The sequence below is a fragment of the Lepidochelys kempii genome, chromosome 28 (assembly GCF_965140265.1).
Source record: "Lepidochelys kempii isolate rLepKem1 chromosome 28, rLepKem1.hap2, whole genome shotgun sequence".
Lineage (NCBI taxonomy): Eukaryota > Metazoa > Chordata > Testudines > Cheloniidae > Lepidochelys > Lepidochelys kempii.
In genome coordinates, this window is record NC_133283.1 from 1535453 (window position 1) to 1558256 (window position 22804).

General features: G+C 52.2%; 1 long non-coding RNA gene across 4 annotated transcripts in view; it reads left to right on the top strand.

Moving 5' to 3' along the window:
- The first annotated feature begins 7787 nt into the window (after nucleotides 1-7787).
- LOC140904267 (uncharacterized) overlaps nucleotides 7788-22804 on the top strand; it is a 37232-nt gene continuing 22215 nt past the window's right edge. For 3 of the 4 annotated variants that reach the window (XR_012156469.1, XR_012156468.1, XR_012156470.1), the window contains exons 1-2: nucleotides 12699-12772; nucleotides 15594-15803. This is a non-coding gene — a long non-coding RNA (uncharacterized lncRNA). Of the gene's footprint in view, nucleotides 8141-12698; nucleotides 12773-15593; nucleotides 15804-22804 lie in introns of those variants that run through there. The other variant, XR_012156471.1, reaches the window with a different exon arrangement.

The following is a 22804-nucleotide window of genomic DNA, read 5'->3' on the forward strand; positions in this document are numbered from 1 at the left end:
CAGGAACAGATCAAGGATGCAAGCCCACCAACTCCTGTAAAGTTAGTAAGTAATCTAGCTAGAAAATGCATTAGGTTTTCTTTGTTTTGGCTTGTGAAATTCGCTGTGCTGGAGGAAATGTGTATTCCTGTTTTTGATCCCTGATTCTCTGTGTTTTGAATCTGACTGCCTGTAAGATTATCTTCCATTCTGATCTTACAGAGTTGTTCTCTCTTATCTTTTTTTTTGTTTGTTCTTCTAATAAAGTTCTGGGTTTTTTGGGTCTTAAAAATCCAAGGCTGGTTTGTGCTCATCTTGTTTATTCTCAAGCCTCCCCAGGATAGGGGGTGTAAGGGCTTGGGGGGATATTTTGGGGAAATAGGAACTCCAAGTGGTCCTTTCCCTGTTCTTTGTCTAAATCACTTGGTGGTGGCAGCATACTGTTCAAGGACAAGGTGAAATTTCTGCCTTGGGAAAGTTTTTAACCTAAGGTGGTAAAAATAAGCTTAGGGGGTCTTTCATGAGGGTCCCCACATCTGTACCCCAGAGTTCAGAGTGGGGAGGGAATCCTGACATGAGCCAGTGCAGATCATCCCCAGGAACAAGAGACCCATAAAGGTGGCTTTAAGCCACCTTTGCCCTGGTCTTGCCCCAAGCAGAGCTGTTGGACTGGGGGATTTGGCCTGTAACCTCTAGCTGCTGTGTGTGGGAGCAAGGTGAGGAAGGGGGTAGCAAGATGAAAATCGGAATGGTGGGATTTTCAGGTCCAGGATCTTGCAGCCTGCTTTTGCTTTTGCAGATGTGGGAATGGAATAGATTTTCCAGCGCTCACCCCGTGGATCAGTTTGTGTTCGCTGAGCAGTTGTTGCCTCTCTTCTGGGTTGGGTTCCTCTCTCTACTGGACCTGCTGTTTTGTGTTTCCAGGTGGAGTTTCCCCAACTCTGGCCCAGCTCGTGAATATGGTCAATGACATCAGCAGCCACCTCATCACCAGCATCTCTGTCTTCTGCCACCTGCCGGAGATCCTGACCAAAGGCAGATTCCTCCACGATCCCATCTCGGTTCTCGTGGGTAAGGAGACCGCCCCTGCACTCACACGCTCCCTGTGGGGGCCCTGCAGCTCAGGCTAAAGGAGTCTGCAGCTGCCTTGCCGAGTTGTGCATCCACACTGTCTTGTTCCCTGCAGCCCCACGTTCAGGCACTTCCTGGGTAGACCCGGGCTCTGAGTCTCGCCGCTGTGGGATTGAAAACCCAGTGTAGTGATACCCTCTGTGTTCAGACCACAACGAACCGGCTGCGGTAACTTGGCTGGATCCTTTCTCCCACCCTATCCCTGGAGGAGACGATTCCCCAGCCTGGTATTCAGCTGTCATTCCCCCTTAGCTCAGTTTCCTTGCCACTAACACTGTGGCACTTGGTAGCTGGCTTAGCAGCTACTGCGAGTCACATGTTGAGTCTAGACAGACACTGCCTGAGTATAGCCTGCATCTGTCATGGAACGAGTTCCTGCCTGTGTACACCCAACCCCCTAGAAGTCATTTCCCCTTTCTGTGCCTCAGTTTCCTCCCCTTCTAACATAGGGACAATATTTCCCAGGGACTGGTGAGGCTTTGCAAAACCAGCATGGAAGAGAAGCAAGGGGTTCTGATTGACTAGGACTGGCTGTTTGGGCATCGAAACAGCTGATCACCATTCTATTTGTCCTCCCTCCACACTCAGAGCGTGATGAAGATATCAAGAAAATCCAGGCACTGATCAGTGGTGGTATGCAAGCGAACGCCATGCACCTCCAGGCATACCTGAAGACCTGGGATGTGTACCGTGAGATCTGGGAGGTCAACAAGGACTCCTTCATTAACCGCTACCGGCACCTCAACCCACTCGTGTCTTCCTTCGATGCGGACACTGCTCGGTAAGGGAGGACCTGTGTCCATGGATGCTCGAATCCTGCAATGCCCTTCATTGAACAGACGGGTCTCTTGTACCAGTAAGGATGAGGGCCAAGACCCTTCAGATTCAGGGAAGTCCGCCCTCTTACCCTTCTGAAATGGACAGAGTTCACAAGCTAAGTCGGGCCCGGCCTGTTTAATATTGAATGTGAGACCCCAGGGAAAATCAGAGTCCTGCCGAGAAGGGTGGGTGGGTCGGTAGGGGGCCCCTTGAGGTGCCAGGGAGCAGTGTGGGTGGGTGGGTGGGTAGGTAGGGGGCGCTCTCCCCACAGACAGCACTGATCCCCGTGAGGTGCAGGGAGCAGTGTGGATGGGTGGGTAGGTAGGGGGCGCTCTCCCCACAGACAGCACTGATCCCCGTGAGGTGCAGGGAGCAATGTGGGTGGGTGGGTGGGTCGGTAGGGGGCGCTCTCCCCACAGACAGCACTGATCCCCGTGAGGTGCAGGGAGCAGTGTGGGTGGGTGGGTCGGTAGGGGGCGCTCTCCCCACAGACAGCACTGATCCCCGTGAGGTGCAGGGAGCAGTGTGGGTGGGTGGGTCGGTAGGGGGCGCTCTCCCCACAGACAGCACTGATCCCCGTGAGGTGCAGGGAGCAGTGTGGCTGGGTGGGTCGGTAGGGGGCGCTCTCCCCACAGACAGCACTGATCCCCGTGAGGTGCAGGGAGCAGTGTGGGTGGGTGGGTGGGTCGGTAGGGGGCGCTCTCCCCACAGACAGCACTGATCCCCGTGAGGTGCAGGGAGCAGTGTGGGTGGGTGGGTGGGTCGGTAGGGGGCGCTCTCCCCACAGACAGCACTGATCCCCGTGAGGTGCAGGGAGCAGTGTGGGTGGGTGGGTGGGTCGGTAGGGGGCGCTCTCCCCACAGACAGCACTGATCCCCGTGAGGTGCAGGGAGCAGTGTGGGTGGGTGGGTCGGTAGGGGGCGCTCTCCCCACAGACAGCACTGATCCCCGTGAGGTGCAGGGAGCAGTGTGGGTGGGTGGGTGGGTCGGTAGGGGGCGCTCTCCCCACAGACAGCACTGATCCCCGTGAGGTGCAGGGAGCAGTGTGGGTGGGTGGGTCGGTAGGGGGCGCTCTCCCCACAGACAGCACTGATCCCCGTGAGGTGCAGGGAGCAGTGTGGGTGGGTGGGTTGGTAGGGGGCACTCTCCCCACAGACAGCACTGATCCCCGTGAGGTGCAGGGAGCAGTGTGGGTGGGTGGGTCGGTAGGGGGCGCTCTCCCCACAGACAGCACTGATCCCCGTGAGGTGCAGGGAGCAGTGTCGGTGGGTGGGTGGGTCGGTAGGGGGCGCTCTCCCCACAGACAGCACTGATCCCCGTGAGGTGCAGGGAGCAGTGTGGGTGGGTCGGTCGGTAGGGGGCGCTCTCCCCACAGACAGCACTGATCCCCGTGAGGTGCAGGGAGCAGTGTGGGTGGGTCGGTCGGTCGGTAGGGGGCGCTCTCCCCACAGACAGCACTGATCCCCGTGAGGTGCAGGGAGCAGTGTGGGTGGGTGGGTCGGTAGGGGGCGCTCTCCCCACAGACAGCACTGATCCCCGTGAGGTGCAGGGAGCAGTGTGGGTGGGTGAGTGGGTCGGTAGGGGGCGCTCTCCCCACAGACAGCACTGATCCCCGTGAGGTGCAGGGAGCAGTGTGGGTGGGTGAGTGGGTCGGTAGGGGGCGCTCTCCCCACAGACAGCACTGATCCCCGTGAGGTGCAGGGAGCAGTGTGGGTGGGTGGGTCGGTAGGGGGCGCTCTCCCCACAGACAGCACTGATCCCCGTGAGGTGCAGGGAGCAGTGTGGGTGGGTGGGTCGGTAGGGGGCGCTCTCCCCACAGACAGCACTGATCCCCGTGAGGTGCAGGGAGCAGTGTGGGTGGGTGGGTCGGTAGGGGGCGCTCTCCCCACAGACAGCACTGATCCCCGTGAGGTGCAGGGAGCAGGGTGGGTGGGTGGGTCGGTAGGGGGCGCTCTCCCCACAGACAGCACTGATCCCCGTGAGGTGCAGGGAGCAGTGTGGGTGGGTGGGTCGGTAGGGGGCGCTCTCCCCACAGACAGCACTGATCCCCGTGAGGTGCAGGGAGCAGTGTGGGTGGGTGGGTGGGTCGGTAGGGGGCGCTCTCCCCACAGACAGCACTGATCCCCGTGAGGTGCAGGGAGCAGTGTGGGTGGGTGGGTGGGTCGGTAGGGGGCGCTCTCCCCACAGACAGCACTGATCCCCGTGAGGTGCAGGGAGCAGTGTGGGTGGGTGGGTCGGTAGGGGGCGCTCTCCCCACAGACAGCACTGATCCCCGTGAGGTGCAGGGAGCAGTGTGGGTGGGTGGGTCGGTCGGTAGGGGGCGCTCTCCCCACAGACAGCACTGATCCCCGTGAGGTGCAGGGAGCAGTGTGGGTGGGTGGGTCGGTAGGGGGCGCTCTCCCCACAGACAGCACTGATCCCCGTGAGGTGCAGGGAGCAGTGTGGGTGGGTCGGTCGGTAGGGGGCGCTCTCCCCACAGACAGCACTGATCCCCGTGAGGTGCAGGGAGCAGTGTGGGTGGGTGGGTCGGTCGGTAGGGGGCGCTCTCCCCACAGACAGCACTGATCCCCGTGAGGTGCAGGGAGCAGGGTGGATGGGTGGGTCGGTAGGGGGCGCTCTCCCCACAGACAGCACTGATCCCCGTGAGGTGCAGGGAGCAGTGTGGGTGGGTGGGTCGGTCGGTAGGGGGCGCTCTCCCCACAGACAGCACTGATCCCCGTGAGGTGCAGGGAGCAGTGTGGGTGGGTGGGTCGGTCGGTAGGGGGCGCTCTCCCCACAGACAGCACTGATCCCCGTGAGGTGCAGGGAGCAGTGTGGGTGGGTGGGTCGGTCGGTAGGGGGCGCTCTCCCCACAGACAGCACTGATCCCCGTGAGGTGCAGGGAGCAGTGTGGGTGGGTGGGTCGGTCGGTAGGGGGCGCTCTCCCCACAGACAGCACTGATCCCCGTGAGGTGCAGGGAGCAGTGTGGGTGGGTGGGTCGGTAGGGGGCGCTCTCCCCACAGACAGCACTGATCCCCGTGAGGTGCAGGGAGCAGTGTGGATGGGTGAGTGGGTCGGTAGGGGGCGCTCTCCCCACAGACAGCACTGATCCCCGTGAGGTGCAGGGAGCAGTGTGGGTGGGTGAGTGGGTCGGTAGGGGGCGCTCTCCCCACAGACAGCACTGATCCCCGTGAGGTGCAGGGAGCAGTGTGGGTGGGTGGGTCGGTAGGGGGCGCTCTCCCCACAGACAGCACTGATCCCCGTGAGGTGCAGGGAGCAGTGTGGGTGGGTGGGTCGGTAGGGGGCGCTCTCCCCACAGACAGCACTGATCCCCGTGAGGTGCAGGGAGCAGGGTGGGTGGGTGGGTCGGTAGGGGGCGCTCTCCCCACAGACAGCACTGATCCCCGTGAGGTGCAGGGAGCAGGGTGGGTGGGTCGGTAGGGGGCGCTCTCCCCACAGACAGCACTGATCCCCGTGAGGTGCAGGGAGCAGTGTGGGTGGGTGGGTGGGTCGGTAGGGGGCGCTCTCCCCACAGACAGCACTGATCCCCGTGAGGTGCAGGGAGCAGTGTGGGTGGGTGAGTGGGTCGGTAGGGGGCGCTCTCCCCACAGACAGCACTGATCCCCGTGAGGTGCAGGGAGCAGTGTGGGTGGGTGGGTCGGTCGGTAGGGGGCGCTCTCCCCACAGACAGCACTGATCCCCGTGAGGTGCAGGGAGCAGGGTGGATGGGTGGGTCGGTAGGGGGCGCTCTCCCCACAGACAGCACTGATCCCCGTGAGGTGCAGGGAGCAGTGTGGGTGGGTGGGTCGGTCGGTAGGGGGCGCTCTCCCCACAGACAGCACTGATCCCCGTGAGGTGCAGGGAGCAGTGTGGGTGGGTGGGTCGGTCGGTAGGGGGCGCTCTCCCCACAGACAGCACTGATCCCCGTGAGGTGCAGGGAGCAGTGTCGGTGGGTGGGTCGGTAGGGGGCGCTCTCCCCACAGACAGCACTGATCCCCGTGAGGTGCAGGGAGCAGTGTGGGTGGGTGAGTGGGTCGGTAGGGGGCGCTCTCCCCACAGACAGCACTGATCCCCGTGAGGTGCAGGGAGCAGTGTGGGTGGGTGGGTCGGTAGGGGGCGCTCTCCCCACAGACAGCACTGATCCCCGTGAGGTGCAGGGAGCAGTGTGGGTGGGTGAGTGGGTCGGTAGGGGGCGCTCTCCCCACAGACAGCACTGATCCCCGTGAGGTGCAGGGAGCAGTGTGGGTGGGTGGGTCGGTAGGGGGCGCTCTCCCCACAGACAGCACTGATCCCCGTGAGGTGCAGGGAGCAGTGTGGGTGGGTGGGTCGGTAGGGGGCGCTCTCCCCACAGACAGCACTGATCCCCGTGAGGTGCAGGGTGCAGGGTGCAGGGTGCAGGGAGCAGTGTGGGTGGGTGGGTCGGTAGGGGGCGCTCTCCCCACAGACAGCACTGATCCCCGTGAGGTGCAGGGAGCAGTGTGGGTGGGTGGGTCGGTAGGGGGCGCTCTCCCCACAGACAGCACTGATCCCCGTGAGGTGCAGGGAGCAGGGTGGGTCGGTAGGGGGCGCTCTCCCCACAGACAGCACTGATCCCCGTGAGGTGCAGGGAGCAGTGTGGGTGGGTGGGTGAGTGGGTCGGTAGGGGGCGCTCTCCCCACAGACAGCACTGATCCCCGTGAGGTGCAGGGAGCAGTGTGGGTGGGTGGGTCGGTAGGGGGCGCTCTCCCCACAGACAGCACTGATCCCCGTGAGGTGCAGGGAGCAGTGTGGGTGGGTGGGTCGGTAGGGGGCGCTCTCCCCACAGACAGCACTGATCCCCGTGAGGTGCAGGGTGCAGGGTGCAGGGAGCAGTGTGGGTGGGTGGGTCGGTAGGGGGCGCTCTCCCCACAGACAGCACTGATCCCCGTGAGGTGCAGGGAGCAGTGTGGGTGGGTCGGTCGGTAGGGGGCGCTCTCCCCACAGACAGCACTGATCCCCGTGAGGTGCAGGGAGCAATGTGGGTGGGTGGGTCGGTAGGGGGCGCTCTCCCCACAGACAGCACTGATCCCCGTGAGGTGCAGGGAGCAGTGTGGGTGGGTGGGTCGGTCGGTAGGGGGCGCTCTCCCCACAGACAGCACTGATCCCCGTGAGGTGCAGGGAGCAGTGTGGGTGGGTGGGTCGGTAGGGGGCGCTCTCCCCACAGACAGCACTGATCCCCGTGAGGTGCAGGGAGCAGGGTGGGTCGGTAGGGGGCGCTCTCCCCACAGACAGCACTGATCCCCGTGAGGAGCAGGGTGGGTGGGTCGCGAGGCACCGGAGAGCCAGAGCGTCAGCTTGCGGGAGCGGCGAGCCCCAGCCATGGAGGAGCCGGCATGGCGCAGGGGGGCAGCATGCAAAGGCCGTGGTGCCGCCAGCGGGGAGCAGCCGCACCCCCCGCCCCTCCTGCCCAGGCTGAGGCCCGGCTTTCCCCCTCCTACCCCCCCGGGGGCTCCTGTGGCGGATGCATGCGGGCGGTGGCCCCCGTGCGCCCCCCGGCTCCTCCCTCGCCGCGCTCGGGTTCTGCGGCTTCCGGGCACGCTGCCGGGGAGGGGCTGTGCGCGCAGCAGCCCGGTGGCGTGTCTGCCTCCGGGTGGAGCCAGCGTCTGACCGGCATGGGGGGGCAGTCAGGGAGCAGGGGGAGGGTTGGATGGGTCGGGAGTTCTGGGGGTCCTGTCAGGGGGCAGGGGTGTAGATAAGGGTTGGGGCAGCCAGGGGACAGGTAGGGGGGAGAGTCCTAGGAGGACAGTTAGGGTGGGGGGTCCCAGGAGGGGACAGTCAGGGGACAAGGAGCGGGGGGGTTGGGGGTTCTGAGGGGGGCAGTCGGGGGGGTGGGAAGTGGGAGGGAGTGGATGAAGGCAGGACTAGGGCAGGGCTTTCCCCCTCCCCCGTCCTCTTTTTTGATTGTTGAAATATGGTAACCCCAGGTGAGGGGGGAGCCGGGGGGCGCACGGGGTCCGGCGTCCACATGCATCCACTGCAGCCTGCAGGAGCCCCTGGTGGGGGGCACCAAGCTGCAGGAGGGGCGGGGGGTGCGGCTGCTCCCCATTAGTGGTGCCGCCGCCTTTGCAGGGCTGCTGCCCCCCTGCGCCTCGCCGGCTCCTCCATGGCTGGGGCTCGCCGCCACTGCAAGCAGGACGCTCTGGCTCTCCCAGTGCCTCTGGAAGGCAGCTCCTCCCTGCTGAGCTGCTGCATTGGACCAACCCAGCAAGACCAGTGAGTGGACTTGGGGTGGGGGCCACTGGGGTGGGGTGGAGAGGGCTCGTAGGGGGGCTGTGCACCCTCCAGGGGGTGGGGAGGGGGGAACCTGGTCTGGGGAGCAGCCCCTGGGCACAACTGGCCCCTGGGCAGGCTGGCCCTGGGGTCTATAAAGGCTCATTGGGATTTGCCCCTTGAACCTATGTGCGGGGGGGGGGGGGGAAGGGGGTTGCAAGGTGGAAGTTTCGCCTAGCTCTGCTGAGCCCCTCTGCAGGGCTTTTCCTTCACAGGAGTGTGTTGTCAGCCCTGGATTACCAACTGGGAGACAACCAGAGACCTCTTTCTAATAGCCGTTGACTTGCGGGGGGCGGGGGGGGGTTGTGATGGAGGCTTTACGGAGTAGGAAGCTACTGTACCATCTCAGCTTGTTTGCTTTTCTTCTTCAATAGCCTTAGCCCAAGGCAAAGCAGACAGACGCTCTCTAAGGATAGAAAACCGCTTGTTTCATACTAAATCTACAAAAATGTGGTCAAAAACCCTCCTTATTTAGAATAATAAGGAAACTGACCCTTGAAATTATTAGTAATAAAGCATTCAGGGAAGCTCCAAATTATTAATCAATTGTTTATAAAATACATTTCATATTGAACTTGCTTTCAGGCAAAAACCAAAGCTCTCTCAGCTTTCTGCATTTCAAACATTAATTATCCTATGTTTACCTAGCTTCCAATATGGGGCTTAAAATAGATCTTTGAATTAAAAAATGTGTCTAACAATTGTGTAACTGTGTCAAATATTTTTCTCTTTAGAGGAGGATTAACCTTTTGATCTAGGGAGATCATAGAATATCAGGGTTGGAAGGGACCTCAGGAGGTCATCTAGTCCAACCCCCTGCTCAAAGCAGGACCAATTCCCAATTTTTGCCCCAGATCCCTAAATGGCCCCCTCAAGGATTGAGCTCACACCCCTGGGTTTAGCAGGCTACTGCTCAAACCGCTGAGCTATCCCTCCTGAAGCCAACCATTGCTGTGCTACATTTACTGTCTCTGCACAACATCATTGCTTTGCTACTCTACTATTATCTGAGAAATTTTTCACCAGCAATTATCAGTAATGAGATTCTTTTTGCTTATAATTTTCAAATTCCCAGATGATGAGAACAGACTCCCGACTTCTTTAATATGGAGATTGTCTGTGGTCATCAATGATCAGTAATGAGATTCTCTTTGCTTATAATTTTCAAATGTTCAAATTCCTGAGTGATGGGAACAGACTCCCAGCTGCTTTAGCATGAAGAGTCTCCGAGAAGGGCTAGAGCACCCAGACCCCATGGCCAGCAGCGGTAAGGCACAACAGCAGTGACACCCAGTGGCCAGTCGGGGTAAGGCACACCCTGTGTTCTCAGGAACAGCAGTGACACCTGGTGGCCAGTCGCGGTGATACAGAAAGAGACTAGTTGTGACAAGCTGCGGCCATCAGGGGCAGGCGCCAGCTTCTTCCCGGTGGGGAGGTGAGGTGGAGTAGGCAGATGCTCCCCCCGCCATGAGTCCCGGTCACTCTCTGTGGCCCTCAGTGAAGTGTCAGCCCCGCCTCCTCCCCTCTGAGGCCCTGCCCAGGTCCCAGGCCAGAAGGCAGAGCTGGACAGGGCGGGGCAGCTGTCGCGCTAGCTGGTGCCATGATGACAGGGATTCTGGCACTGAACCTAGGGTGACCAGCTATCCCGATTTTATAGGGACAGTCCTGATTTTTGGGTCTCTTTCTTCTATAGGCGCCTATTGCCTGCCCCCACCCACCCCCTGTCCTGATTTCTCACATTTGCTGTCTGGTCACCATAACGGAACCGCTCACGAGTCCCGTCTGGCAGTGTCCTTGATAAAGGAGGAGCAGGCCCCGGGGCCACATAATTTCCAGTCTCTGTCCCTGGTTGGACTCTAAAGGCGCGCGTAGCAAGACAACAATATGTTCTGGTCACTGTTCCCCGTTGGATTGTAAAGGCACGCGCACCGTGGCTACATAACTTCCGGTCACTGTTCCCGGATGGACATTGAAGGAAACCTTACAGGGACAATATAACTTCCGGTCGCTGTTCCCTGTTGGACTGTAAAAAGGCACTCTCCAGGGCAACATGACGTCTGGTCACTGTTCCCGGGTGGACCTTAAAGGTGCGCGCACAAGGGGAAAATAAGTTCCGGTCACTGTTTCCGGTGGGATTTTTAAGGTGCGCGCACAAGGGAAAACATAACTTCTGGTCACAGTTCCCGGAAGGACTCCAAAGGAGCGCGCACAGGATCAACGTATCTTCTGGTCACAGTTCCCGGAAGAAGAACAGGAGGACTTGTGGCACCTTTATTAGAGCATGAGCTTTCCTGAGCTACAGCTCACTTCATGGGATGCATCCCGTGGAAACTGCAGCAGGCTTTATATACACACAGAGACCATGAACCAAAACCTCCTCCCACCCCACTGTCCTGCTGGTAATAGCTTATCCAAAGTGATCATCAGGTTGGGCCATTTCCAGCACAAATCCAGGTTTTCTCACCCTGAACCCCCCACACACAAATTCACTCTCCTGCTGGTGATAGCCCATCCAAACTGACCACTCTTTACACAATGTGCATGACAATCAAGTTGGGCTATTTCCTGCACAAATCCAGGTTTTCTCACATCCCCCCCACCCCCATACACACACAAACTCACTCTCCTGCTGGTAATAGCTCATCCAAACTGACCACTCTTCAAGTTTAAATCCAAGTTAAACCAGAACATCTGGGGGAGGGGTAGGAAAAAACAAGAGGAAACAGGCTACCTTGCATAATGACTTAGCCACTCCCAGTCTCTATTTAAGCCTAAATTAATAGTATCCAATTTGCAAATGAATTCCAATTCAGCAGTTTCTCGCTGGAGTCTGGATTTGAAGTTTTTTTGTTTTAAGATAGCGACCTTCATGTCTGTGATTGCGTGACCAGAGAGATTGAAGTGTTCTCCGACTGGTTTATGAATGTTATAATTCTTGACATCTGATTTGTGTCCATTTATTCTTTTACGTAGAGACTGTCCAGTTTGACCAATGTATATGGCAGAGGGGCATTGCTGGCACATGATGGCATATATCACATTGGTGGATGTGCAGGTGAACGAGCCTCTGATAGTGTGGCTGATGTTATTAGGCCCTGTGATGGTGTCCCCTGAATAGATATGTGGGCACAATTGGCAACGGACTTTGTTGCAAGGATAAGTTCCTGGGTTAGTGGTTCTGTTGTGTGGTATGTGGTTGCTGGTGAGTATTTGCTTCAGGTTGCGGGGCTGTCTGTAGGCAAGGACTGGCCTGTCTCCCAAGATTTGTGAGAGTGTTGGGTCATCCTTTAGGATAGGTTGTAGATCCTTAATAATGCGTTGGAGGGGTTTTAGTTGGGGGCTGAAGGTGACGGCTAGCGGTGTTCTGTTATTTTCTTTGTTAGGCCTGTCCTGTAGTAGGTAATTGGATACTATTGGATACAAATTGGATACTATTAATTTAGGCTTAAATAGAGACTGGGAGTGGCTAAGTCATTATGCAAGGTAGCCTGTTTCCTCTTGTTTTTTCCTACCCCCCCCCCCAGATGTTCTGGTTTAACTTGGATTTAAACTTGAAGAGTGGTCAGTTTGGATGAGCTATTACCAGCAGGAGAGTGAGTTTGTGTGTGTATGGGGGTGGGGGGGATGTGAGAAAACCTGGATTTGTGCAGGAAATAGCCCAACTTGATTGTCATGCACATTGTGTAGAGAGTTGTCACTTTGGATGGGCTATCACCAGCAGGAGAGTGAATTTGTGGGGGGGGGGGGTGGAGGGTGAGAAAACCTGGATTTGTGCTGGAAATGGCCCACCTGATGATCACTTTAGATAAGCTATTACCAGCAGGACAGTGGGGTGGGAGGAGGTTTTGTTTCATATTCTCTGTGTATATATAAAGCCTGCTGCAGTTTCCACGATATGCATCTGAGGAAGTGAGCTGTAGCTCACGAAAGCTTATGCTCTAATAAATTGGTTAGTCTCTAAGGTGCCACAAGTCCTCCTTTTCTTTTTGTGAATACAGACTAACACGGCTGTTACTCTGAAACCTGTTCCCGGAAGGATTCCAAAGGACTGCGCACAGGATCAACATAACTTCCGGTCACTGTCCCCAATTGGACATTGAAGGAGACCCGGTTGGACTAAAAAGGAGCTCTCCAGGGCAACATAACTTCCGGTCACTGTACCCGGACGGACTCCAAAGGAGCGCACAAGGGGAAACATGACTTCCGGTCACTGTTCCCAGTGGGATTTTAAAGGTGAGCGCACAAGGGGAAATATAACTTCCGGTCACTGTTCCTGGTGGTAGTTTAAAGGTGCACGCACAAGGGGAAATATAACTTCCGGTCACTGTACCCGGACGGACTCCAAAGGAGCGCACAAGGGGAAATATAACTTCCGGTCACTGTTCCCGGTGGGAGGTTAAAGGTGCGCGCACAAGGGGAAATATAACTTCCGGTCACTGTTCCCGGTGGGATTTTAAAGGTGCGCGCACAAGGGGAAATATAACTTCCGGTCACTGTTCCCGGTGGGATTTTAAAGGTGTGCGCACAAGGGGAAACATAACTTCCGGTCACTGTTCTCGATTGGAGTATAAAATAGTGAGTGAGTTTGTGTGTGTGTGTGTGTGTGTGCGCGCGCGCGGGGGAGGGGGGTGGAGGGTGAGAAAACCTGGATTTGTGCTGGACATGGCCCACCTTGATTACCATGCACATTGTAGGGAAAGTGGTCACTTTGGATGAGCTATTACCAGCAGGAGAGTGAGTTTGTGTGTGTATGGGGGGGGGGCGGAGGGTGAGAAAACCTGGATTTGTGCTGGAAATGGCCCAACCTGATGATCACTTTGGATAAGCTATTACCAGCAGGACAGTGGGGTGGGAGGAGGTATTGTTTCACATTCTCTGTGTATATATAAAGTCTGCTGCAGTTTCCACGGCATGCAACCGATGAAGTGAGCTGTAGCTCACGAAAGCTCATGCTCAAATAAATTGGTTAGTCTCTAAGGTGCCACAAGTCCTCCTTTTCTTTTTATAAAATAGCGGTTACCGGGACAATGTAATTTCTGCTTACTGTTTCCGGTCAGGCCGCGCCTGCTGGGGCCCTGCCCTGCCCGCAGTGCTGTCGACCCCGGTGAGCGTGGCTGGGGCAGGTTCCCGCCTGGGAGCAGCCACCGCCTGGGCAGGGCCCTGCTCCAGGGCACCAGGGTTGGCACCAGCCCAGCCAGACCCTCCCTGGCCCCGGCGTGTAAAGGCCCCGGCCTGGCCCTCCGTGCCCGCGGCGTGAACAAGCTTCCAGAGCTACCCCGGGGGAGCAGGGACAAGCAGCCTACAAAGGGGGGCGGAGGGATTGCGGTCAAGGGGGTTCACCATCCGCATGGCTCCCTGCGCGCCCCCTGCCCCCCCCCGGCGGCCCCTGCCCGCCCCCTGCCCACCCGCCCGCCGGCCCCTGCGCGCCCTCTGCAAATAACACTTCCTTGTCTACTTTCTTCACACCAGTCGTGCATTTATAGACCTCTATTATATTCCCACTTAGTCGTCTCTTTTCCAAGCTGAAAAGTCCTAGTCTTAGTAATCTCTGCTTATACGGAAGCCGTTCTATACCCCTCATCATTTTTTTTGCCCTTTTCTGTACCTTTTCCAATTCCAATAGATCTTTTTTGAGATGGGGCAACCACACCTGCTTGTAGTATTCAAGATGTGGACGTACCATGGATTTATATAGAGGCAATAGGATATTTTCGGTCTTATTATCTATCCCTCTCTTAATGATTCCAAACATTCTGTTCGCTTTTTTGACGCTGCTGCACACTGAGTGGATATTTTCAGAGAACTCTCCACAGCGACTCCAAGATCTCATTCTTCAGTGGTATCAACTAAGTTTTAGGTGTATAGTTGTGATTATGTTTTCCAATGTGCATTACTTTGCATTTATCAACATTGAATTTCATCTGCCATTTTGTTGCCCAGTTTTTGAGAGATCCTTTTGTAGCTCTTTGTAGTCTGCCCCTTCTGCAGATTTGCCATCACTTGGAGAATTTACCCAGCCCTGGTTGCTAAATACTTCTTTTCTCCCCAGGGAAAATTTGTATGGAAATTAGCTTTGGATTTTCTGGAGGTTGCTTTTGGGGGGGGGGGTAGGGGAGGTTTGGTCAAAATTTTTAGTGGAAGTTGTTGTCCTCAAACTGTAATCCGAAGGTTTTTTGGCCAACAGTCTTTGAAAAACCACAACATTTTCAGCTGCAAACTGAGCAAATGAGAACGGTTTTGGCCCAAATCATCCAAACCCAGAAAATCTTCTGAGGAAAACTGCTCAGAACCAGACATTTCTGGAAAAAAAATGAAAAATGTTCTCTTTTCAGATTCTAATTTTCAAAATGAAAACAGAAAACAAAAAGCAATGTTTTTAGAAGAAAGTTAACATGTCCCACAAACTTCCATTTTGTTGAAAACAAATTTAAAAAAAAAAAAAAAGTTTGAATGGAAAATGTCCAGCCAGGCATAGCCTTTCCATTGGATTTGGATGTCTCTTTTAAAAAGCGACTCTTTAGCTCAGGTACAACTTCTTGGGCTCAGTTCAGGACTTTCTGGGTGAGATTTTGATGTGTGGGTTGGACAGGGGGACAGAGTAGGTGATTGTAGGGGTGTTAACTTCCAGGAATCACGAAATCACATCAGTGCTGTTAGCAGCATCCTGCCACTGATACAAATATCTTTGTGTGGAATCACAAATGCTGGGCACATCTGGGGCACAGATGTCCTTGGGCACAGCTGGCACACGGCTGTTTGCTGGCCAAAGGTGCACGAAGGACGTGAGAGTCGTACCCCAGCTTCTCCCAGGAGCCCGTGCATGCGGAGAAACCCTTCAGCTTCAGCTCCAGTTTCCTTGGGACAAGAGAGCCACTTAGAGGAGAGACTGGCCAGTAAAGACGAAGGGGGCACGGCCAGAGCGCCGTCCCCAGGCAGGCATGCGCAACCAGCTGCCCAATTGAAGGAAGGGCCTTGCAAGGGCCCCATTGTGACAGCACTCCATATATGTGAACATATGCTAATGAGTGTGAATATGACGTAACTGGAATATTCTCCATGCAAAAGGTCTCTTGTAAGGTATCGTTACAAAGTTTATAATCTATTGAGCGTGGTCATCCTATTTGTATAAATGTATCACTCTTGTGTCTGAATCTAGAAATATGAACTATAACTCTGAGGTCCCATTGCAAATATGCAAAGTGTGGGCCATTAATGGTGGCTTGGAATCGTGATGTTTCCCATTAACCAGGACAACTGACTGTAGATGGCTCTGTCTACTTGTAAGTCTTCCTGTATACCTGTGTGCTGGCAAGTGGGTAATAAAGTCTTACAGTGACATGTGATTGTGTCACCGGAACTGGAATCCATCTTTAACCTGGTGCTTTTCCACCTATAGGGAGGGGTGGAAACCCAGAGAGGGACAAAGAATTCCTGCCTTGTGCAAAATATATATAAGGGAGTGGAACAGAACAAAGAGGGCTACAGTCATGAGAAATCGTCTAGCTACCACCTGAGCTGGAACAAAGACTGGAGCAGGGGAAAGGACTGGACCCAGACTAGGAAGGCATCCAGTCTGTGAAAGAAGCTCATTGAAACATCTCTAAGGGTGAGATTTTATCTGTATTCAGCTTCTTACTGTATTAGGCTTAGACTTGCGTGTTTTATTTTATTTTGCTTGGTAATTTACAGTACTTTGTTCTGTCTGTTATTACGTGAGGTAGAAAATTAACCACGGGTTGTGTTTGGATCAGAACAGCCTGAGACTCCTTTATTGTAATACAAGCATGCAGGGAGACACAGCTAGCCAGGAGCTGCTCTGCCTGGTTCAGGAAAATTTAACAACGTATAAAGGGTTATGTTCATGCTCAAAGGAAGCATACTTCCCCGTTAGTATTTTTCCTACTTAGCAATACAGCAAAGATCATCTTTTCCTTACATGGCAAACACAAGCTTTTCCTGTTCTTAATAGTTGGTTCTTTTGCGGTTGGTGGTTGTAATATGGCTAGCTGTTGCAGCTACATGTTGCAATTGCATTACTCAGAGCCCCTCCCCCCCAGCCCCCTCCCCCCCCCCGTGCTCTTGTCACATACACAGTCAGACTGGTGAAAGTTTGGCTAGCTTGACCAAAGTCTAGGCCCACGCAATTTTGCCTCCACGATCCCCACTTTTGTTCTTTTTATAGCACAACTATTACTCTTAAACCTTTATTTTTATTAAATCTTGTATTTCTGGTTCTAAATGAAAGGGATCGACCTTATAAACCTTAGCTGGATACATTAATAATGCATGTTTAGTACGAACATGAAAGGCGTTCCCATTATTACAGTTTTCACAACAACAACACATTCTCAAACTACACAACAAAAATACAAGCATTAATGCTCCATTGTAACACTACACTGGGGTTATTTTATAGCCTTAGTTACATGATGCAACACATTATAATCAGTACCTAAGGTAGACACTTTATAGGCTGTATGAAAAGCATGTTTTTCAATTTGATATATATTTTGAAGGACATGAATTTGACCTTGCAATTCAGAAATTTTTCGGATCTTTGGTAGGAGCGAAAGTAGATTTTGAAGTCGATCAGGTACTAAAATGGTCCAGTTAAAAGATATTTTAAATTTAAAAGCTACCTGCCGGAACTTGTCTGCAGGCCAATAAATAATGTGATTTCCTGCAGCAGTGGAGAGATTGAAATGCAGGTCTTACAAGGTGGTGGCCTTAACATTTACACAGCTATTATTAGCTTGAAAAAGCAGGTGTCCTATCAGGGTAGTTTCTTGTCCAATACCTTCCCAGCAAACACTGTCATAAACAGTGGTAACTTCCCCTGGCTTCAGCTTTTGTATACACAAAAGGGCCAAAATGGTCATTGATTTCCTATTCTTATTTAAACGTTGGGTGTTATTCCAGGAGCACTGACAGCAAATTGTCCAGGCATACCAGGTGGTTTAATTTCCCAGATGTCACAGTGAATAATCCAGTCCCACATGCATCCTCCCCACAGACCTGGCAGGATTTGGTGTGTGGGAACCCACCCCCCCGACTGGCCCATATGCTTGGAAGGAGCTCTGCAGGTACTTGCAACTCCACCCTGAAAATTGTCAAGTATGTCTCCATGGCCACAGATTAGATGGTCCTCCTGAAGCACTAGTAAGGGCAGTGGGCCAAGCCTGATGCTCAAGATGACTCCGAATGGCCATGAGCTGGTCATCCAGGAAATCCTGAATTTCTGAACATGCTAGATCCCACCGCAATTCTTTTCCCGCCTTAGTGACATTTAACACCATCTTTGTTAGCAATTCCTGGGTCATGGAACTAAGGGTGGAAATAACATGTAATTTACCAAATTCAGCCTGCACCCGGGTTAACTGAGCTCCCGTAGCCTTTTCCAGCTGCCCCAATTTCTTATCATGTTATTGACCTTTATAAATATTCCAAATCGCTGCTGAACGATTTGCACCAGCCCATAGGCGTCCAGCCAAATTTCTTTTCCTTCTAGAGGAAACCCATGCCCTCTGCTGTGCTAACTGAAGAGCAGCCCCCTTGGGAGCAATTTGGATACATGGAAGTAATTTGAAAGCTGGATAAGGGCAGGATAAATTTTACAGTTCCTAGGGTAGCATTAATTTCTGTTAGCTGGTATCCTGAATAGTACTGTACCACATCTGTTGGTGAAAAAAATTTTGATATACTTTTGTGAGGCATTAATATTAAGAGCATAGGAAGGGGTATATTGCAATATGGTACAGGTTAAATTATTTCAATACAGGTAAAATTTCCGGTGACAGAGCACACTTTTTTTTGAGTATGAGTTTGATTATTTACGAACTGGGTGAATAAACAACAATAAGGGCCCATTGCCGCTGATACGCTGCAAAGCCCCGGAATGGCCATCCTATCAACTTCCTCATAGAACCCATCAACCTCAAATTCAGAGTCCTGGGGCTTGTGTGTTGGGGTATTATAGTCTTCTATTTTTACTGACCCATTTGTTCTCCACTTAATTGTTTGCTCATATGACATTTTATACCTGGGAAAATAAATGTTTTAAACAATATTTAAATAGATCACTAAGATGTGAAGGTCTTGGCCTTTCTTGGTCTGAACCTTGGTCTGGGTTTCATCAGAATATATGGTGCTCTCGGTTTCTGGATATATTGGAGGGGACATAGTGGTGATGGGGGAAATGGCAGGGGTAGTGGCAGCAAAACGCTTTTGATATTTATCATCTGAAAGCCAAGTAGGGGGAGCAGTACACGCAGAAGGTACTTGTTCAGAAATACAAGGCACATCCTGTGGAATAAACCCCAATATCCAATCAGTACCACATTCCCAAGAGGGGGACCCCCAATTTCCTCCCTGCCAGTGTATAATGCTTCCTTTCTTTCACCAGGGCCAGTTTTTAATGTCCTTTGTAGTCAGGAACTCCTGGGCCTTGGCAGGTTCAGCGGAGCGAGCATTTCTTTCTTCTTTCCTGGAACAGTCGTGGTTCAGTGTCATACAGGGGAGAGGTTGCCAGCACATCACCCTGTAGTGCTTTGGTTTCTGCAGCAAATGCTGAAGGCACGATAATTCTATCAGTGGACAAGGGAGAGGTAACTAGCACTTCACCTTGTCCTTTCCCTCCTGCTGGCCTTGTTGTTTTGCAGAAGCTGTGAGCACTGTCCTTGGGCGGGGGCCAGCATTTTCTCTTTGGACTGAGCTTGCCAGCTACAGTGTTGAGTTTACTCGTTCTTGATTCTTTTCTTCTTCTTTTCCCCTTCTCAGCCTTTTGTAACCTACAAAGGAAACTTCCATTCTCCACTCACACACCTTTTCCCAAAAATTAACATATGCACATTACATTGCCCATTATACAGCATTTTAGTCTTATTATTTAATTCATGCCACATACACCCTTCTGTGAAATGTCTTTATTACAGAGCTTTGGAGCAACAGTTCAGCACAAGCACACCCACTTCTGAGGAGTCCACTCGGTACAACCTCTGGTGTCTAATAGCTTTCCTCCTTCCCCAGCCCTCTGGCTTGAGATCCAGGGTAGCCAGAAGGATCGCATGTGCAATACAGGGAGTGGGCTAACTTTTCATGTCTTTGCTTCCAAAGTCTGTTGGTTTGCAATTTTAACAACAATTTTCCCAATTAAAAGGTCTGGCCATACTATGCTACCAACATACTGTACCCGTTTGTACTGATAAGTCTCAGTAATTTTTCTTTTCCCTTGCTTTAGCCCATGCACTAAACCCCTAGTATTTCGTGATAGTCGCCAAAACGTTTTGTATTCAAGTTGAATAAAACAAGTATCTGCGTTTTTGGTCTGAGCCTTCCATTTGGTTTTGAACTAGACTGTCCTGTGGAAAATTAAACACAACAGTCCTAGCCATGCCGCAAAACAAAACACCACACGACAGGACATAAAACATAAAACACAATTTTCATCATGCCAGTAAATTCATGATATGTTGGATTGTTCCTCAGCTGAAATTAGCTTTTTCTGATTTTCTGAAAGACAAAAGAACATATTTCTACCCCTTTTGGGGGCAATTAGTTATTGCTTAAAATATTTTTCTTTTATACAAATATCCGTTCTGAGTGCAGGCTAAACAGAGGAATGACCCCCATTTTTCCTGTGTTTGTTTCATAGGCAGGCTAGTTTCAGTAGCTTTTATCAGTTAGGTAATTTGCATGAGCACACACATGCTTTTTTGCTTGCTTTTGGATCCAGAGCCATTTACAATTAAAAACTTGTACTTAATTTTTTTTTTAGCGTTCTGATTGCCTTTTACTTTTAACGCTTGCTTTCAAAATACACAGTGATCTAAAGAGAAACCAGCACCTATTATAGCCCCTTGGAGCCTAATCGGATTTTAACTAAGTAGCACTGTGTAATTGCATTCCTTTTATACATTTGGGGCGGCTAAGTTGATGTTCTTTTAGCTAATTTGACTAAATTGTTCGTAGTCAAATGATTTCAGTTAGATAGCCTTTTGCCTGGACCATTTACAGACACTCCCTTGGAAAATGGCCCATTTTGCCTTCAGAATGGCTGCAAAGAAACCAAAACTTCTTTTACAAAATTCAACTTCTTAAATCCCTCCAGCACCTACAGAGTAAACATTTCACTTTCTTTCCTGTTTTTTTAGCTGTTGCCTGCCTGCTGGCCTGGGTCTGATCTTGCTTTTCTCGCTAAACCATTTCTTCTGCTTTTTAGATCATGTTGTCGCACTCCTGCACAGTTCGTTAATATAAGTTTTAAGATCTTTTAATCACTTGAGATTTCATGTTACCCAAACCAGCACTGGATCACATGCGTGGAGTGAGACTCCCCGAGTCCTCCCCTCCACCAACCTGGACTTCTACAACTGGGAGTATACCCACTTGCTCCTGAGCCCGGAACCTTGCTAAACCTTTCCCCGGTTCTCAGACCTACTGCGGCTGAGGGTGGGCACACATTCATTCAATCCTTAACATGTAATACCAACCATGCCAGACCAAGCAAATCTGAAATACCAAGGGCAAATACCAACTGTGCCTCAGTTGATCAGGCTCAGACCTCAGGATCTTAAGAGCAGAGATGAAGAGAACACACCATGTAATTAAATTTAAAGCTTATTAATAAAATAATAAAAGGAACAGCCACTTCATGCAAAGAAAAAAGAAAGGTTTCAGAGTAACAGCCGTGTTAGTCTGTATTCGCAAAAAGAAAAGGAGTACTTTATATATAAAGTCTGCTGCAGTTTCCACGATATGCATCTGATGAAGTGAGCTGTAGCTCACGAAAGCTTATGCTCTAATAAATTGGTTAGTCTCTAAGGTGCCACAAGTACTCCTTTTCTTTTTGAGAAAAAAGAAAGGTACCTTCAGTGGGAATTGTTTAGATGGATCATCATGCTTGTAAGAATTCCAATTCTCTAAGTACTTACAAGTCCCAGGACTATAATACACATACATAGAATAAGCAGGTGTGCCCTTCGGCTGAGCGGGAATAGTTCTGAACTGATTTCCACCATTTTCCAATCACATAGGGTGTCCTGTCCACCGGGATTAGCGGCTTATACAGCTAAAATTACCAGACCCTTCAGGGAAAGGTTGTCACTCTTTTTCATTCTTGCTGGGTCTGGAGGTTGGGCTCAACCCCCCCCCCATTGCATTCAGGACTCCCTCACTCAGAAAGTGAGGGCCCTAGTGCAGCTGAAGCTGGCTCAAGCCTCAGACCCAGTCAGCAGCATTCACCTCTCATACATCACTCGCATTTATTCATTCCCATAGCTACATAAAGCTTCATTCAGAATGGAATGGCTCTTTGTAATTTTGGGTCATCGTTGGTACGCCAATCCCATTTTTCGAAGAACTTGCAAGTAACAGGACTGTAATTTAAGTACATGTAACGCATAGGCATGCCTTTTGGCAGGACAGGGAGCCTTTTTGAGCCGCCGGCCCCCATCCTTCCTTTTGTGGCAAGTTGTGCCGGTCTCCCACGGGGGACACTCACACCGGAAAGGTTTTGTTAAGGATATCCACGATCCTCCTACACCTCCCTTCAGCAAAGAGCATCAGCTAGTCTCAGAGAGAATGGGGCCGCTTACTCTGTTGCTTCGGGCAAGCTGATCAGACCAGTCAGTGGCTCGTGGTCCGCCGTTGGATGGGGAGGGGAGCGGAAAGAGGTTACAGGGTCATCCTAAAACAGAGAAGCGTAGGTCACACACTCACCGGGGCCCCCTGGACCATGCTGGATCCACCAATTGAGGTGGAAAATTAACCTCACATTGTGTGTGGATTAGAACAGCCTGAGACTCCTTTATTGTAATACAAGCATGCAGGGAGCAACAGCTAGTCAGGAGCTGCTCTGCCTGATACAGGAAAATTTAACAACATATAAAGGCTTACGTTCATGCTCAAAGCAAGCATACTTTCCCGTTAGTATTTTTCCTACTTAGCAGTACAGCAAAGATCATCTTTTCCTTACATGGCAAACACAACCTTTCCCTGTTCTTAACAGTTTGTTCTTTTGCGGTTAGTGGTTGCAATACGGCTAGCTGTTGCAGCTACATGTTTCAATTGCATTACTCTGAGCCCCTTCCCCCCCCCCCCCCGTCCTCTTGTCACATACACAGTTAGACTGGTGAAAGTTTGGCTAGCTTGACCAAAGTCTAGGCCCACGCAATTTTGCCTCCACACTTGGAACCACTTAAATCCTACTTTTTGTACTTAATAAAATCACTTTTTACTTACTAATTAACCCAGAGTAAGTATTAATACCTGGCAGGGGGGCAACTGTGCATCTCTCTCTAACAGTGTTACAGAGGGCGAACAATTTAGGAGTTTACCCTGTATAAGCTTTATACAGGGTAAAACGGATTTATTTGGGGTTTGGACCCCATTGGGAGCTGGGTGTCTGAGTACTGGAGACAGGAGCATTTCTTAAGTTGGTTTCAGTTAAGCCTGCAGTTTGTGGGGGATGTGGTTCAGACTTGGCTCTGTGTTTGCAGCAGGCAAGCGGGTCTGCCTCAAACAAGGCAAGGTTCTGAAGTCCCAAGCTGGCAGGGAAAACGGTCTCAGAGGTAGTCTAGGCACATCAGGTGGCAGTCCCAAAGGGGTTTC